Below are 20,060 nucleotides of genomic sequence, written 5' to 3' on the forward strand. Positions count from 1 at the left end.
AGCATCATGCTGTGTGGATGTTTTTCATCAGCAGGGACTGGGAAACTGGTCAGAATTGAAGGAATGATGGATGGTGCTAAATAAATAAATTGATGGATGGTGCTAAATAACTTCTTGAGGGAAACCTGTTTCAGTCTTCCAGAAATTTGAGACTGGGACGGAGGTTCACCTTCCAGCAGGACAATTACCCGATGCATACTGTTAAAGCAACACTTGGGTGGTTTAAGGGGAACATTGAAATGTCTTGGAATGGCCTAGTCAAAGCCCAGACCTCAATCCAATTGAGAATCTGTGGTATGACTTAAAGATTGCTGTACACCATCAAGAACCCATCCAACCTGAGGGAGCTGGAGCAGTTTTGCCTTGATGAATGGGCAAACATCCCAAGTGGCTAAATGTGCCTAGTTTATAGCGATATATTCTAAGAGACTTGGGGGAGGGGAGGGGGGGGTGAATAGTTATGCACGCTCAGTTTTCTGTTTTTATTTTGTATTATTTGTTGTTTGTTTCACAATAAAACATATTTTGCATCTTCAAAGTGGTAGGCATGTTGTGTAAATCAAATTATATAAATCCTCCAAAAGTATATTTGAATCCCAGGTTGTAAGGCCACAAAATAGGAAAAATGCCAAGTGGGGTGAATAGTTTCTCAAGGCACAGTAGAAATGTTTGCTCATTTATCAAAAACATTGACCGAAAAATCACATTTATATAAGTATTGCCTGAACAAGGCAGTTAACCCACTGTTCCTAGGCCGTTATTGTAAATAACTTGCCTAGTTAAATAAAGGTTAAATAAAAAAATAAAAATAGCTGTGCAGCGACGCTCCCCATCCATCCTGACAGAGCTTGAGAGGATCTGCAGAGAAGAATGGGAGAACCTTCCCAAATACAGGTGTGCCAAGCTTGTAGCGTCATACCCATGAAGAGTTGAGGCTGTGATCGCTGCCAAAGGTGTTTCTTAATACATTTAATTTTAATAACTTTGATTACTAACACATTTGCTAAAATGTCTAAAAACCTGTTTTTGCTTTGTAGGGTATCGTGTGTCGATTGATGAGTGGAAAAAAACTAAGGTAAGATAACAAAATGTGGAAAAGGTCAAGGGGTCTGAATACTTTCCGAATGCACTGTTAATAATACACAGCACTGTCTCTTGAGGCATGTGTGCTCTCTGCTGGCAGGAAATGGTAATTGCAGAAGTGTGTGTGTGTGTGTGTGTGTGTGTGTGTGTGTGTGTGTGTGTGTGTGTGTGTGTGTGTGTGTGTGTGTGTGTGTGTGTGTGTGTGTGTGTGTGTGTGTGTGTGTGTGTGGGGGGGGGGGTTTCCTATATTCCATGTTCATAGGTGGCGCTATTACACCTTTTGCTGATGTACACATTTCCGAGGACAGAAAAAAGAAGATGCAGCCCAGGCGCGGAATGATTACGTCCAACACTTGTATAGACGTCGTTATGGCAGCCCATGCTACTGAGCTTGAAATTGCCAAGAAACATTTAACTGAAGCAATTGGTGATAATGTTAAACAGTAAGTAAGCAACCATTGGTTGATTTGATGTTGTCCTTACACTTTTCTTTTTAACTTTCCTATTTCGAAAGTTGTTTTAATCGCCCACAGATGGATAGCTAAAACTAGCTCTCTGCTAACGGCTATGTATTATCTAGCTAGCTAAAGCCTGTAGCTTGTTTTTCCCAGTCGGTATTATGGGTGCGTTCGTAAATTCGCTCTGGCTATCTGCTCGTTTTTTGAGCTTCTTGCCTGAGTGCTAGAGTAACTGATGCATTTCCGAACGCGCAACACCCGTTTAATATGACTGGTGTCTGTACATTTCGGCAAAAATAAATATTAAAATTGTTGCCAGGGTGAGTGAAATGGTCAGAGTGAGGTGTTATCTTATTTGTGTCTGGAAGTAACGAGCAAACTAGCTTTATTTAGCCATTTAGCTTGGGTGCTTTTAAATTATCATTTTGTACATTTAACCATTATTTAATTAGGCAAGTCAGTTAAGAATACATTCTTATTTACAATGATGGCCAACCCCGAATGATGCTGGGCTAATTGTGCGCTGCCCTATCTCAATCACTGCCGGATGTGATACAGGCTGAATTCGAACCAGGGACTGAGGCACTGAGATGCAGTGCCTCAGACCACTGTGCCATTCGGGAGCTCAAAACGGATTGACTGCTCGGATGAACTCTACTCGGCCAGAGCGTCCAGGGTGCCCTCTGAATGCTCCGAGAATGGACCTCTGAATTTACTAACGGGCAATCTGACAATGCTCTCAATTTACGAACGTCCAGAACGCAGTTTGGCACTCCAGAGTGAATTTACCAATACACCCATAGCTATAACATCGCGACATCGCCCGCCTGTGGGTAAAACAACCTGTGGTTACCTAGGTTACCCCATTAGCTCTTTTTACAAATGCAATTTTCTTGTCTGCTTGTTTTAGCCAATTTACCGTTCAAAACTACTTTTAAAAAGTATGTGTAATGACTGTTATTCTCATTGAAAGCAAGTCTAAAGTCTAGTTATCGACATGTCTGTAGACAATTGTCATAGGTACATTATGAACATTTTATGAACATTTTTCATGAACATTTTTTTTAGGCTGTTCTGAGCGCGCACACTTTTTCTTGAGGCAAGTCGAAGTTCGGTATTTAAAGTCTACGCCCCTTCGTCAGTGATTGGTCATCAGTAGGGATTTTTTCAATTAGGTGTTTGTCATTCGACGACAGATGACTAGTTTTCATGTACATTTTTCCACTTGAGAAATACTGCACCAAACATCTTAGGTAGATGTAAAATTGTGCGACTAAAGGCGTCCGCATCCATCCGGAACAGTTCGTTTTGTGGCGTTTTTGTTCTACTGTTTACGCAATCCATTATAAAATCGCAATCTGGGTCAGGTGGGTATAATTTGCAACATGATTATATAAATACGATTTTACAGTGTTAACTTTTCACAGGGCAGTTCAGAGAAGCAGCTCGTACTTTTGGTGATCATAAACGTTGACACAGTATATTACATGAGTTTTGTGATATGGAGATCTTCAGTGCACATTTGGCCTCACGGGTGTCCTCGTTATTTACACCATTTCCCTCGCTCAGAAAACAAAACATTTGCAAAAGTCCCAATTAGCAGGAGGGATGGGGTCAACTTCTTGTCACTCAGTGCTCAAGTTCAGAAAGTCTGTCGGTCAAAACCCATACAGAACTGTGAAGCGGAGACCCTGAGCTCTGAAGTCAGGTATAGCATGTTACTGTACGGCCACTGCGTTCCAATTTAGGAGTTTGAGTGTCAAAATCGGCCATGTTCAACCTGTATACAGGTATGACGTATAAAGGTACAAGAAGTGTAAAAGGTAGAAAAAAGAAAAATGAATCAGATTCAAATGGAATAATTCTGAACAGTCCCAAGACCAACCTTCAGCAGATAAGTTTCTAGCCACAAGCATAAACTAGCTAGCTGGGAACGACTCATCAGGACGACTGACAAAACTGGACTGACTGAACTGTGTCCGTTCATCTCCACTCAACTCTTGTTCCGCAACGAACGTAATCAATTTGAACACCAGGCGTGTTCGAATACTCTCCCAAGTCGAAGTTCGGTCTACTCCCCCTTGTAGGAGTGGTAACTACGTGTTGTTGTTCAACGAGAGATGACTAGTTTATTACTTCTGAAATGCTGCAACGAACATCTGTAAGATGTAATATGGATCGACTAAGGCCTCTCCTGCAAAAACGTCAAAATGAATGACAATTTATGAATTAATCTTATATTCATTCTGACTATTTTGAGGAAGTGTATACTGGCTATGTTGCTACGTTGTCTTGAGGGACAAACCGTAATATTGCAATTTCTCAAGTGAAGGTCTTTTAAGAGGGTATGCGAGGCACAGACGTTCACTTCGCCAAGCCAAGTTCTGCCAGGAGCAAATCGAGCCTAGTATGCGCACGCTTTTACGTTAACTTTACTGAATGTTTAGCTAACGTTGTCATGAATGTTCATTTCCTCAATTGCATCTCTTATAGTTACTGGGCGAACTTGAAACTGTGGTTCAAACACAAGATAAGCAAGGAAGAGTTTGACATCGAGGCTCGTCGCCTTTTGGCACAAGACAACGGTTAGTGGAGAAATTATTCAACATTCTCTGACTGTTTCTGTGGGTTGGACTAGAGGTCTTCATACAGAAATGTATGCACTGAGAAAATTTCAGATATGCTTAGCGCAAACTTGAACATTTAGAAAATGCTGTGTGACTTTCAGCGAGTGTTTACTGTGAACGATGAGGCTGTAACCGCTTTAAGTTACAGTTTTAAGTGGTCAAGTAGGCTACTGTGGCTATTTGATCATCATGTAGGCCTAACATTTTAACATGGAAATAGCTGTTCTGTCATTCAGCCTACGGTAGCAGCCGATGGGTGGTGTTCAATGTCGGCATTACATTCCATGAGACTTTAGAAAAAACATGCAGGGCTTAACATTAACTTGTGTATCCACTTGTTCTTCAGATAAGGATGAAAATATTATTGTGTTTGTTGCAACAAACCACTTTAAAATAAAATGCATCATTATTCCCATACCATTATTACAGGAAAGACAAATTATGCTACCCTCTGCCTGTTGGCTACTTGGCTTATTCAAGCCTGTTGCAAAATACAACACTTCGCTTTTAAAAAAAGGCTACAAATGCACATGTTTTGTGCTTTTGTAGGAATCAATCACTCCCCCATTGCTGACTACAAATGATCTATAACTGGGCTAATAAGTCACTAACTAGCAAAGGATATGAACAAATGTGCGCATGTGGCTACATGCAGCTCTCGCTTTGGTCTCATGCTGTAAACACAGTCCAGTTAAAAGGGAATGGCACAGATCAATATATGGTAATAGTTTAATTGCATATAAGTCTACTGCAGCTCTGATTGGTTATGCCTAACTCGGGTCTCAGGCCTATCAATGCAATATAACCCTACTCTGATGCGTTCTGCCTAAAACAAAATCTCTTGCATACTTTTTTGTTTCGGTATGTTGCATTGAAAGTGGCTAATATTGCATTGATTAGATTGCAATTCCCATAGTAAAGGGACATGTTCATAGTGTTAGTGAACATTTGAGTGAAGTTCAATGTCGTGCTTCTCTATGCGGGCTGATATTTCTTCTGGGGGGGGGGCATTCCCGGGGAGCTTGCGAGCCTGCAGGTTAGAGGTAACATTGCCTGAGACCTGAACTGGGACCTGAGCGGGTCTGGATCCAGAATTATAAATAGTGTCTCGGGTCTGGGTCAGATTTGATATGATTGTCTCGGGTATGTGTAATTAAGACTTTTCTGGAAGGGGCTACACACACACAGAGCGATGCTTTTCTGTGTAGCTTGTTGGTTCCTTCCTCCCTGTGTTACTCACAGTACTGTCCTGCCCCACCTGCTAGACTGTCTCTTCTCGCACTTTATCACCTCCGGTTAATAAAGTAACTCGGCTCCCTCACTCGGATAGGACCAAGTCTGGATCTGACTAGGTCTATACAGGTTGTCCTCGGGTCTGTTTGGAACATGTCTAAATATACAGTTGGAAGTCAGAAGTTTACATACACTTAGGTTGGAGTCATTAAAACTTGTTTTTCAAACTCTCCACAAATTTGCTTTTAAATTGTTTAACTTCTCTAGGGTAGGGGGCAGCATTGGGAATTTTTGATGAAAAGCGTGCCCAAATTAAACTGCCTGCCTGCTAAACTGCCTGCTAGAATCTGCATATAATTAGTAGATTTGGATACAAAAAAAACGGTATGAAGTTTCTAAAACTGTTTGAATGATGTCTGTGAGTATAACAGAACTCATATGGCAGGCAAAAACCTGAGAAAAAATCCAACCAGGAAGTGGGAAATCTGAGGTTTGTAGGTTTTCAACTCTTGCCCTATCGAATACAGTGTCTATGGGGTCATTGCACTTCCTAAGGCTTCCACTAGATGTCAACAGTCTTTAGAACCTTGTTTTATGCTTCTACTGTGATGTGGGGGCGAATGAGAGGGGAATGAGTCAGAGGTCTGCCAGCAGCCACGAGCTCAGTCTCGCGCGTTCACGTGAGAGCGAGCTCTGTTCCATTGCTTTTCTACAGACAAAGGAATTCTCCGGTTGGAACATTATTGAACATTTATGTTAACATCCTAAAGATTGATTTCATACATCGTTTGGCATGTTTCTACGGACTGTAACGGAACCTTTTGACTTTTTGTCTGCTGCTAGTGACCGTGAGTTTGGATTGTGTACTGAACGCGCTAACAAAAAGGAGGTATTTGGACATAAATGATGGAACAAAACAAACATTTATTGTGCAACTGGGATTCCTGGCAGTGCATTCTGATGAAGATCATCAAAGGTAAGTGAATATTTATAATGCTATTTCTTAATTCTGTTGACTCCAACATGGTGGATATCTGTTGGGCTTGATTTGTCGTCTGAGCGCCATACTCAGATTATTGCATGGTGTGCTTTTTCCTAAAAAAAAATTGAAATCTGACACAGCGGTTGCATTAACCTCTTGCTCCTACCTGACACGCAGGCGTCCCATTTAGACATCTGGAAATGCAAATGCGCTATGCTAAATGCTAATAGTACTAGTTAAAACTCAAACGTTCATTAAAATACACATGCAGGGTATTGAATTAAAGCTACACTCGTTGTGATTCCAGGCAACAAGTCAGATTTTTAAAATGCTTTTCGGCGAAAGCATGAGAAGCTATTATCTGATAGCATGTAACACCCCAAAAGACCCGCAGGGGACGTAAACAAAATAATTAGCATAGTCGGCACTACACAAACCGCACAAATAAAATATAAAACATTCATTACCTTTGACCTTCTTTGTTGGCACTCCTAGATGTCCCATAATCACTATTGGGTCTTTTTTTTTCGATTAAATCGGTCCATATATAGCCTAGATATCGATCTATGAAGACTGTGTGTAAACGGAAAGCGTCTTATAACATAACGTCATTTTTTTAAATTAAAAAAGTTGACGATAAACTTTCACAAAAAACTTCGAAATACTTTTGTAATGCAACTTTAGGTATTAGTAAACGTTAATAAGCGATCAAATTGATCACATTTACATTTACATTTATCACGAGGCGATGTATATTCTATAGGGGTACGTCTGGAAATAATGTCCGGGTAAATCTCAACCAAAATATCCGGTCCGAGACTTGAAGAAATGGGCTGTTTCTTCTTCGTTTGACCAAGAAACAAAGCCTAGGCAAATGACAAGACTGTTGACATCGTGTGGAAGCTGTAGGAATTGCAATCTCGGCTCCAGGTAATTTGCTTTCCCATAGACAATACATGCAAGTGGCGCATTGATATATTTTCCGATTTTCAGTGATCCGATTTTCCTGCGCTTTTCGATGAAACGCACGTTCTGTTATAGTCACAGCCGTGATTGAACCAGTTTTATAAACGTCTGAGTGTTTTCTATCCACACATACTAATCATATGCATATACTATATTCCTGGCACGAGTAGCAGGGCGCTGAAATGTTGCGCGATTTTTAACAGAATGTTCGAAAAAGTAGAGGGTCGACTTAAGAGGTTAAGGAGAAGTGGATCTAAAATTCCATGTATAACATCTTTTATCAATGTCTATTATGAGAATTTCTGTAAATTGATGTGGCTCTCTGCAAAATCACTGGATGTTTTGGAACTACTGAACATAACGTGCTAATGTAAACTCAGATTTTTGGATATAAATATGAACTTTACCGAACAAAACATGCATGTATTGTGTAACATGAAGTCCTAAGAGTGTCATCTGATGAAGATAATCACATTTTAGTGATTTAATTTTATCTATATTTCTGCTTTTTGTGACTTCTCTCTTTGGCTGGAAAATTGCTGTTTTTGTGTGACTTGGTGGTGACCTAACAATTGTTTGTGGTGCTTTCACTGTAAAGCCTTTTTGAAATCAGACACTGTGGCTGGATTAACAAGAATTGTATCTTTTAAAATGGAGTAAAATACTTGTAATCTTGAGGAATTTTAATTATGAGATTGTTGTTTTGAATTTGGCGCCCTGCACTTTCACTGGCTGTTGGCAGGGTGGGACGCTACTGTTCCTCTCCTTAATGTAACGGCTGCGACAGATTTCAGAAAAAAAACAAGCCATAAAGATATCATCCATGTTGTGGAGTCAACATTAGTCAGAAATAGCATTATAAATATTCACTTACCTTTGATCTTCATCAGAATGCACTCCCAGGAATCCCAGTTACACAATAAATGTTTGATTTGTTCGATAAAGTATATCATTTATGTCCAAACACCTCCTTCTGTTAGCGTGCTTGGTAAACAAATCCAAACTCGCAGCGCCCATGCAAGTCCAGCGGAAAGGTCGGACGAAAAGTCCAAAAAGTTCCGTTATAGTCTGTAGAAACATGTCAAACGAAGTATGGAATCAATCTTTAGGATGTTTTTTATTATAAATCTTCAATAATGTTCCAACCGGAAAATTCCTTTGTCTGTAGAAAAGCAATGGAACGCGAGGTAACTCACATGAACTTGAGTCACGAGCCCATGGCACTCTGCCAGACACCTGGCTCAATCCTCTCTCATTCAGCCCCCCCTTCACAGTAGAAGCCTGAAACGAGGTTCTAAAGACTGTTGACATCTAGTGGAAGCCTTATGAAGTGCAAAAATGACCACACAGACACTGTATATTGGAATGGCAATGAGTTGAAAAACTACAAACCTCAGATTTCCCACTTCCTGGTTGGATTTTTTTCTCAGGTTTTTGCCTGCCATATGAGTTCTGTTATACTCAGACATCATTCAAACAGTTTTAGAAACTTCAGAGTGTTTAAAAAAAATCAAATTATACTAATTATATGCATATTCTAGCTTTTATGGCTGAGAAGCAGGCAGTTTACTCTGGGCACCTTATTCATCCAAGCTACTCAATACTGCCCCCCCAGTCACCAAGAAGTTAATGACTCCAACCTAAGTGTAATTAAACTTCCATCTTAAACTGTATATATTGGGTCAGGGTTGGAAAGGCCAAGGTGCATTTTGGGAAAGGCCTGTTTTGAAGCCCCCCCACCTTCATCTAGGCACTCCCCCACTGTTGTAAAAAATATGTTGGAAGCTTTAAAAATGCATTTATTAATGTCTAAATGTATTTTTGCCTTATTATATTACATACGCACCTTAATGCATACTTTTATATTATGTGAGCTAAAAATAAAATTGAAAAAATATATAAAAACTTGAAGTATACTTTTTGGAAAGTTCTAATATTACTGCCCCCAAAACCTATAATGACATGTAATTTTGTCCATTTTAATCGAAATACATATGGAGGACTGCTTCTTCTGGGGAGTGACAATATGGGTGACCTGGGGCTTCAAAACGTCTCACTGACCAATACATAGCATCAGCAATCAAGGGTTTTAAACCAAGCTCTGGTCCATGTCAGCGACTTGCATCTTTCCATTCAAGCCCCATCAACAATTTTTTTTAGTGACTGGCTTCAATATACTTTCATTACTCACCAAAGTTAAGATGTTACTAGAGTTCTGATTTAACTTTTCACTGAATTCTTCAGTTGACCGTTCTCCAAAATATGAAATGAGAGCACTTTGTTTACAGCCGCTAGCCATGCACATGCGTCCTATTTGCATTACGAGCTGACACAAGCGTATGGACCAGAGCTAGTCTGCTCAGTGCAAAAAAAAAAGAATTTCAATCAAACTCTACTAATTTTTCTTTCTCTCTCTCAGTTCATGTCCACAATGACTTTCTCCTGGCCATTCTCACACGTTGTCAGATAATCGTCGCCACACCAGGTAGGGTTTCCATAGAGTATATTACTATTGATGGATACCACACATCTGTATGTTGACCACAAACCTGACTGCAACCCTTTTCCAGAGGGTGCTGGATCTTTGCAGTGGGCAGGTAGCTCAGCCTCCAAGCCTGGCAAGCCTGCCAAAGGAAAGAAGAAGTTCTCATTCAGACAGAAATTTGATGTGAGTTGTTGTCCTTCAATAATGCATAATGGGAGGTGGCAGTAATACATGGTTTATAAACATCAGACCTCTCCTGTTGGTGAAGTATAATTCAGTGCGTGTGACCCGTTGCGCGTCCAGCATCGCTTCTAGCCCCAGAACCCTCTGAGTGCGGCCCAGGCCTTCAGCCCGCGGGAGGTTGGGAGTGAGGAAGAGGAGCTGAGACTTAGTGCCCACACCATGTTGCTGCCCACCCGGGGCCAGCTGGAGGCCCGCATGCTGGTCACCGCTTTTGAGCTGGGCCTGGACAACATCACGGAGGACGCCGTCAGCACCATGGTCCACGCAGTGGAGGTATGTGTCGAGTGTGTGTTTTTATGGGATACTAGTACAAGATATGAGAAGGGTTGTAAGACTTCATGTTTCTCATGTAGCACAGGTTACTTTTTGCTTTGAGACAGGCTTTGTACCCCTTCCAACAGCAAGTTGAATCAGTCCACTCAGGATTCCCTCCCCCCCTCCTCATACACACACTTCACTCACCTGTCGTTCCCTCCACTACCACAGAACCACCTGAAGGACATGCTGACTGCTGTGGTGTCCAGGAGGAAGGCCTACAGACTGCGTGACGGACACTTCCCCTACGCCTTCGGCAGTGATGTCACCCCCCAGCCCTACTTGAAGAACAGCCTGGCAGCCTACCACATTGTCACAAATTGGTAATGAGGTTAATTGTCTTTCTGCAGTGTTCAGCTGCCTTAAATCAACTAGAAAAATGTTCAACAAAGTATCAAATCAAGTGTTATTTATCACATGCTCCAAATACAAACAGTGTAGGTAGACCTTACAGTAAAATGCTTACCTACAAGCCCTTACATTTTTATTTCACCTTTATTTATCTAGGCAAGTCAGTTAAGAACAAATCCTTATTTACAATAATGGCCTACCGGGGAACAGTGGGTTAACTGCCTTCATGGGCAGAACGACAGATTTTTAACTTTTCAGTTCGGGGATTTGATACAGCAACCTTTTGGTTACTGGCCCAACGCTCTAACCACTAGGCTACCTGCCGCCCTGCTTAACCAACAATGCTTTAAGAAGTTAAGAAAAAAAAGTTTTAGGTAAAACATTGAAAATAAAAAGTAACCAATAATTAAATAGCAGCAGTAAAATAATAATAGCGAGGCGATATACATGGGGTACCGGTAGAGTCAATGTGCAGGGGCACCGGTTAGTGGAGGTAATATTTACATGTAGGTAGAGTTAAAGTGACTATTCATAGATAATAAACAGAGCGTAGCAGCAGTGTAAAAGAAGGGCCTGCGTAGCTCTTGATTCTTTTTCCAGCAGTCTTATGGCTTGGGGGTAGAAGCTTTTAAGAAGCCTTTTGGACCTAGACTTGGTGCTCTGGTACAGCTTGCCGTGCGGTAGCAGAGAGAACAGTCAATGACTAGGGTGGCTGGAGTCTTTGACCATTTTTAGGGCCTTTCTCTGACACTGCCTGGTATAGAGGTACTGGATGGCAGGAAGCTTGGCCACAGTGATGTACTGGGCCATACGCACTACCCTCTGTAGTGCCTTGCGGTCGAAGGCCGAGCAGTTGCCATACCAGGCAGTGATGCAACCAGTCAGGATGGTGCAGATGTGGGACCTTTTGAGGATCTGAGGACCCATGCCAAATCTTTTCAGTCTCCTGAGGGTTAATAGGCTTTGTCGTGCCCTCTTCACGACTGTCTTAACCTCTTGAAACTAGGGGGCGCTATTTTCATTTTTGGAAAAATAATGTTCCCCAAAGTAAACGTGCTATTTTGTCAGGACAAGATGCTAGAATATGCATATAATTGACAGCTTAGGATAGAAAACACTCTAAAGTTTCCAAAATTGTCAAAATATTGTCTGTGAGTATAATAGAACTGATATTGCAGGTGAAAGTCTGAGAAAAATACAATCCGGAAGGGACTCTTAATTAAAAAGCTCTGCGTTCCTATGCATCCCTATTGAGCAGTGAATGAGATATCAACCAGATTCCTTTTTCTATGGCTTCCCTAATGTGTCTAGTGTCACAATACATAGTTTCAGGTTTTTATTTTGAAAAATGAGCCTGAACGACAACATTGCGTCAGTGGTCACCTAGAGGCTCTCTGAGTGTTTTGTGCGTAAAAGACAAATGCGGCCATTGTTTCTCTCTTTCCTACTAAGAAGCCATCTGTCCCGGTTGATATATTATCGAATAGATATTTGAAAAACACCTTGAGGATTGATTATAAAAAAACGTTTGCCATGTTTCTGTTGATATAATGGATCTAATTTGGAATATGTTTCGGCGTTGTCGTGACCGCAGTTTCCGGTGGATTTCTCAACCAAACGTGAAGTACAAACGGAGGTGTTTCGGCTATAAAAATAATCTTTATGGGACAAAATGAACATTTGCTGTCTAACTGGGAGTCTCTTGAGTGAAAACATCCAAAGCTCATCAAAGGTAAACAATTTAATTGATTGCTTTTCTGATTTTCGTGACCAAGCTGCCTGCAGCTAGCTAGGCATAATGCTATGCTATGCTATCAATAAACTTACACAAATGCTTGTCTTGCTTTGGCTGTAAAGTATAATTTCAAAATCTGAGATGACAGGGTGATTAACAAAAGGCTAAGCTGTCTTTCAATATATTTCACTTGTGATTTCATGAATATTTTCTAGTAATATTTTTTTTGTCTGTTGCGTTATGCTAATTAGTGTCAATTGATGACACTTATCCAGGAGAGGGAGTTCCAAGAGGTTATTAATGTGTTTGGACCGTGATAGTTTGTTGGTGATGTGGACACCAAGGAACTTGAAGCGCTCAACCTGCTTCACTGGGGGCGGGCTCGGACATCCTTTAACTATAGTCAACAATCATCTTCTTTGTCTTGATCATGTTGAGGGAGAGGTTGTTGTCCTGGCACCACACTGCCAGGTCTCTGACCTTCTCCCTATAGGCTGTCTCATAATTGTTTGTGATCAGGCCTACTGTTGTTGTCATCTGCAAATGCTGATTGCTGATGCTGTTGAAGTCATGCCTGGCCATGCAGTCATGAGTGAATGTGGAGTACAGGAGGGTGTGTTGTTACCTACACTTACAACCTGGGGGCGGCCCGTCAGGAATTCCAGGATCCAGTTGCAGAGGGAGGTGTTTAGTCCCAGGGTCCTTAGCTTAGTGATATGCTTTGAGGGCACTATGGTGTCGAATGCTGAGCTGTAGTCAATGAATAGCATTTTCACAGGTGTTTTGTCCAGGTGGGAAAGGGCAGTGTAGAGAGCAATAGAGGTTACGTCATCTGTGGATCTGTTCGGGCGGTATGCAAATTGGAGTGGGTCTAGAGTTTCTGGGATGCTGGTGTTGTGAGCCATGACCAGCCTTTCAAAGCACTTCATGGCTACAGATGTGAGTGCTACGGGTCAGTAGTCATTTAAGCAGGTTACCTTAGTGTTCTTGGGAACAGGGACTATGGTGGTCTGCTTGAAACATGTTGGTATTACAGACTCAGTCAGGGACAGGTTGAAGATGTCAGTTAAGACACTTGCTAAGTTGTCAGCGCATGCTCGGATTACACGTCCTGGAAATCCGTCTGGCCTTGTGAATGTTGACATGTTTAAAGGTCTTACTCACATTGACTTGGAGAGCATGATCAAACAGTTGTCCGGAACAGCTGATGTGTTACTTTCCTTGATACAAGCATAGAAGTAATTTAGCTCATCTGATTTGTCATAGACGCTTGCTAAAAAACTTTAATGTGCAAGCCTTCAAGAACTGGCCTCTGTAAAAATGGTATAGAATCAGCTTGATCCTCTCTGTCTAAGACGCTTGGACCTTCCTTTTTTGATACTTTCAATGGTATTGTTAACAAACACGCCCCCATAGAGAAAATGAGAATTAAAAACAGGTTCAGCCCCTGGTTCGACCGTTATCTTGCAGAGTTACTCCACCTCAAGAATGACTGGCTATCATTCAGGCAAATAACAATTAAGTGAACTCAGGCTATCCAGAAGGCCAAATTTAGTTACTTTAAGGAGCAGTTCTCTGTGGGTCTAACCCCAAGAAGTTCTGGAGAATAAACCCTCCTCACAGCTGCCCATGTCCCTTAATGTTGATGGTAGTTGCTGACAAGAAGCACATGGCTGAGCTCTTTATTCACCACTTCATTAAGTCAGGATTCCTATTTGTCTCAGCCATGCCTCCTTGTCCGTCCAACATTTCCTCATCTCCCACCCCTTCTAATGCGACTATCCCCGACTCTTCTCCCTCTTTTTTTCCCCTGTCTTGCTACAAAGTTTCACCCTGCAGGCAGTCACTGAGTCTGAGGTGCTAAAGGAGCTCCTTAAACTTGACCCCCAAAAAACATCAGGGTCAGATGGTTTATGCCCTTACTTCTTTTAGGTTGCTGCCCCCATCATCGCCAAGCCTATCTCCAACCTTTTTAACCTGTCTCTCCTTTCTGGGGAGGTTCCCATTGCTTGGAAGGCAGCCACAGTTTGTCCTTTATTTAAAGGGGGAGATCAAGCTGATCATAACTGTTATAGGCCCATTTCTATTTTGCCCTGTTTATCAAAAGTGTTGTAAAACTTGTCAATAATCAACTGACTGGGTTTCTTGATGTCTATAGTATTGTCTCGGGTATACAATCTGGTTTCTGCTCCGGTTATGGATGTGTCACTGCAACCTTAAAGGTCCTAAATGATGTCACCATTGCCCTTGATTCTAAGCAATATTGTGCTATTTTTATTGACATGGCCAAAGATTTTGATACGGTAGACCATTCCATTCTTGTGGGCCGGCTAAGGAGTATTGGTGTCTATGGCCTGGTTTGCTAACTACCTCTCTGAGTGCAGTGTATAAAGTTAAAAAAAATCTGATGTCTCAGCCACTGCCTGTCACCAAGGGAGTACCCCAAAGCTCAATCCTAGACCCCACGCTCTTCTCAATTTACATAATAATATAATAATAATATATGCCATTTAGCACACGCTTTTATCCAAAGCGACTTACAGTCATGTGTGCATACATTCTACGTATGGGTGATCCCGGGGATCGAACCCACTACCCTGGCGTTACAAGCGCCATGCTCTACCAACTGAGCTACATCAACAACATAGCTCAGGCAGTAGGAAGCGCTCTCATCCATTTATATGCAGATGATAGTCTTATACTCAGCTGGCCACTCCCCAGATGTTGTGTTAAATGCTCTACAACAAAGCTTTCTTAGTGTCCAACAAGCTTTCTCTGCCCTTAACCTTCTGAACAGCTACAATACAAAGGTCATGTGATTTGTTAAGAAGAATGCTGCTCTTCCCCCAGGTGTTATTACTACCTCTTGAGGGTTTAGAGCTTGAAGTAGTCACCTCATACAATTACTTGGGAGTATGGCTAGACTGTGCACTGTCTTTGTCTCAGCACATATCAAAGCTGCAGGCTAAAGTTAAATCTAGACTTGGTTTCCTTTATCATAATCGCTCCTCTTTCACCCCAGCTGCCAAACTAACCCTGATTCAGATGACCATCCTAACCATGCTAGATTACGGAGACATCATTTATAGATCGGCAGGTAAGGGTGCTCTTGAGCGGCTAGATGTTCTTTACCATTCGGCCATCAGATTTGCCACCAATGCACTTTTATAGAACACATCACTGCACTCTGTACTACTCTGTATTTTGTTCATCTCTGTATACCCATCGCAAGACCTGCTGTTTGATGCTTATTTATAAAACCCTCTTAGGCCTCACTCCCCCTGTCTGAGATATCTACTGCAGCCCTCATCCTCCACATTCAACTCTCGTTCTACCAGTCACATTCTGTTAAAGGTCCCCAAAGCACACACATCCCTGGATCGCTCCTCTTTTCAGTTCGCTGGAGCTAGTGAATGGAACGAGCTCCAACAAACACTCAAACTGGACAGTTTTATCTCAATCTCTTCATTCAATGACTCAATCATGTACACTCTTACTGACAGTTGTGGCTGCTTTGTGTGATGTATTTTTGTCTCCACCTTCTTGACCTTTGTGCTGTTGACTGCCCAATAATGTTTGTACCATGTTTTGTGCTGCTATCATGTGGTGTTGCTACCATGCTGTGTTGTCTTAGGTCTCTCTTTATGTAGTGTTGTGATGTGTGTTTTGTCCTATATTTATGTTGTATTTATTTTAATCCCAGGCCCCCGTATCCACAGGAGGCCTTTTGGTAGGCCGTCATTGTAAATAAGAATTTGTTCCTTACTGACTTGCCTAGTTAAATAAAGGTTTAAATAAATAAAAATAGGCTCACTGGGCAGCTTGGGGCTGTGGTTCCCTTTGTAGTCTAATAGTTTGCAAGCACTGCCACATCCGACTAGCATCGGAGCAGGTGTAGTACGATTCAATCTTAGTCCTGTATTGATGCTGTACCTGTTTTGATGGTTCATTGGAGGGCATAGTGGGATTTCTTATATTCTTCCCGCTCCTTGAAAGCAGCAGCTCTTCCCTTTAGCTCAGTGTGGATGTTTCCTGTAATCCATGGCTTCTGGTTGGGGTATGTATGTACGTGTGCTCCTCAATGCCATCGGAAGAATCCCGGACCATATTCCAGTCTGTGCTAGCAAAACAGTCCTGTAGTTTAGCATCTGCTTCATCTGACCACTTTCTTATTGACCAAGTCACTGGTACTTCCTGCTTTAGTTTTTGCTTGTAAGAAGGAATCAGGACGATATAATTATGGTCACATTTGCCAAATGGAGGGTGAGGGAGAGCTTTGAATGCATCTCTGTGTGTGGAGTAAAGGTGGTCAAGAGTTTATATTTTTTTATTACAGCTTTTTCCCCCCTCTGGTTGCACATCTACTTGTATCAATGAATTGCATAGAAAACAAAATGCAATTATTAGGCTATTACCATTTTAATTAGTAACTATATGGTACGCGGTGGACTGTAGAATAAAGTTTAACTGCTCTGTTCAAATGTAACATCAAGGGTCAACTTAGAGTAATTTTATAGACTTCAGTTTTACCTTAAATGGTTGTTAGTTCAAACAACATACTATACTTTAGGTACATGAAGCACCAGTAGTAGCAGTAAGGTGAGGTAGGAGAGCTGCCCATACAGCACACTGCAAAAAGGATCACTTGGAGACTGGATAGAGGTCCATTTAAAATACTTATTTTTATTTTATTTACAAAGGCAGGGTCCTTTGCAGTTTTAGGGCCAGGCAGAATTTCCCCTTACTAATAAATTACTTTTAGGCTCTTGTCATGCTCGTCTGTTCTGACTCCCTCTCCTCATCCGTACTCTAGCCCACCTCACAGTGCATCGTGTCTGGCCGGCCCGCCCCTCAGCTATTACAAGACGATGCTGAGCAGCAGGCTGTTCTCCTATTGGCCTGTTCTGGTGACAGTCTCCTTGCGCCCCTCCCTCCGATCAGCATGTTTGATCTCCTGGAAGCGTTACAGGTGAGAGAATCACAGCTTCAATCTGCCTTATGTCACATGATATACCTATAACAAAAAACATTCTGACATTTGAATTGATTGGCTTTTTCAACCGCATTCCACAAACATTTTTCTTTCTAATCAAAAGGAAAGCTGAAAAGGTATTTGTGTCATTGTATGTGAAAGAAAAATCAACTCAAACGACTATATTGTTCATGATTTTCCTTGACATAGGTCCACCGAGGTGTGATGCCCTCTCACACCATGTATGCCCTGAACATGGAACGGATTCTGTCCCGGCTGTGGCATCCCAGTCACGAGGACCTGGAGCAGGACCATGTGCACCGCCAACGCCTCGCAGGGAAGGATGGTCTGCTCGTCAGCTGAGACACACACACAGACTCTCTGGTGGATAGACAGGCAGATTGTGGTGGCGGTATGGCTGAGACAAATGGAGAGTTTAACACACAGTGTTGAGGCATTCATATGGCCCCTAAACCCTGCCTTGAAGCAGAGCGAGAGGATGATATCGAAGACTGGATTTCCCCTCCACTAGGTCTACTCCGTAGAGAGAGGCTCTGCAACCGCTTCACCACGCACCACAACTTTACACTAGTGTCAATAATGTTTTTGAACGCTTGGTAGAGTGCAAACCCAGCCTAAGATGCACACAGTAGATCTGTGTTGAAGGCTCACAGAGCTGTGCTGTAATGAAAAGGAAGGAATGAAGGCCCAGTGTGGTGTGGTCAGACAGCTTGTTATGGCACTAACATGTCTACACAGGTGCGCACACAGTGATATCTCTCCCATAGACTCTGACCCTCCTTTAAATGCACTGTTAGTGATGTTAATACGTTTGAGGAGGTGTGCATTTCTGACCTTCTGGTGGTTTTATTTTGTCAGTTAATTTGTTTGATAGAATAGTGTTACATTTGTTGTATTTCCCAAGCCTCTGTGTACAAATGTTGCAGCCCTATTATTGCGATATTAACATGCTCTTGTAGAGTTATGCCTGAGTAGTACACTTGGGTCCTTGTTCACTGTACTTTGTCAGAACAATGCATGCATTAGTATGCATATATATATATATATATATATAGTTTAGTTATTATTATATATTTTTTTACACCAGCGATCTTGTTTAATATCAAAGTCCACTTGACCAATAGTATTTACTCTAGTATCTTATGGTGCCACTGTTGCCAATGATATCTATAGTGCCACCAACTGGTCTGGTGCAGCCATCTAAGGTTGCAGTGAATTTATGTTCACACAGCTTGTAAGGACATATATGTAAGGTTTACTTACCAAGTTTCATGGCCCATGTCCATCGGTTCAGTTCTTTATAGCCCTGGTGTGATATGGTGCCATCTAGTGGTGCAGTGTGGCCGACTTTGAATGCAGCAACTAATCATTGTCAAATTCATTAGAGACTAATTCATTGACTCCAGATTTGGTATATAGACTCAATCTGACTTCATGAGTTCATGAGAATATGTTAAGTATTATTAGCATATGTGCTAACATGCATCTATAGGTTAATCTTAAGGACGTCCATGATGGCGATGATGCGTTTCAAGTTGATAGGCCACTTTGGAGTGGCTTTACTGTGGTTTAAATGGACACGTCAAATCTGATTTTTGATTTGTAACTCTGCCATCTTTTTACCAATCCCTTTTAGCTTTTCTCAAGCTAAGTTAAGATGTAGCATGGGCCAACATTCCACATTTTGTGTCATGGTTCATGAGAAGATTTCTTTGAAGTTATTATATTTTTGTTTTTCACATTTTAGCATATGTGCTAATATGCATCTATTGGTATAGTGTGGCCATCTTTCAATGCATTAATGTTATTTTCTCAAACTGTTTAGGGACTGTTTTGATTATTCAAAATACCAAATTCTGAGTGTATCAGACTTTCAGTCCAGGTGAAGATTATTTTATGATTACTTTAAACTTTTAACAGTCACTTTGACTAACTTTTTTAAAGATAACAAAGCAAAACTTAACATGGTTCATCATGGTAATGTATTTGATGACCCAAAGTTGATAGGCCATTGTGGATTTACAAAGGTTTTAAATGGACATGTAAAATCTGATTTCCTGATTTATCAATAACTCAGCCATCTCGTCACCAATCCCTTAGTTTTTCTCAAACTAAGTTAAGAGATGGTATAATTTGGATTTATGGTTCATGAGAAGTTTTTCAAAGATTTTTCAAAATGTCCAAGATGGAGGAAAATCTATCCTGAGGGGCCGTATGGGTTCTTGAGGCAAATTTGTTCAGCATAGCTTTGCTGTGAATCCCTTATAATAATAGTAAACAGTATGGCAGCATCATAAGTGGTGTGCAAGTGTCCGTGTAGGCGTGATAGTCCTGTTTACATGTATATTGGCCTAAAACATGACTGGTAGCAGGGTTATGGATAACTACTTATGGTAATATACTAATGGTATTATATACGGTGCATTTGGAAAGTATTCCTTCTGGTCCTTCTGTAGCTCAGTTGGTAGAGCATGGCGCTTGTAACGCCAGGGTAGTGGGTTCGATTCCCGGGACCACCCATACGTAGAATGTATGCACACATGACTGTAAGTCGCTTTGGATAAAAGCGTCTGCTAAATGGCATACATT

At 41.4% G+C, this 20,060-nt stretch overlaps 1 pseudogene; it reads left to right on the forward strand.

Moving 5' to 3' along the window:
* Window positions 1-1,408: 1,408 nt before the first annotated feature.
* LOC124041707 lies at window positions 1,409-19,434 on the forward strand (annotated as a pseudogene).
* Window positions 19,435-20,060: the final 626 nt, after the last annotated feature.

The sequence above is a fragment of the Oncorhynchus gorbuscha genome, linkage group LG08 (assembly GCF_021184085.1).
Source record: "Oncorhynchus gorbuscha isolate QuinsamMale2020 ecotype Even-year linkage group LG08, OgorEven_v1.0, whole genome shotgun sequence".
NCBI lineage: Eukaryota > Metazoa > Chordata > Actinopteri > Salmoniformes > Salmonidae > Oncorhynchus > Oncorhynchus gorbuscha.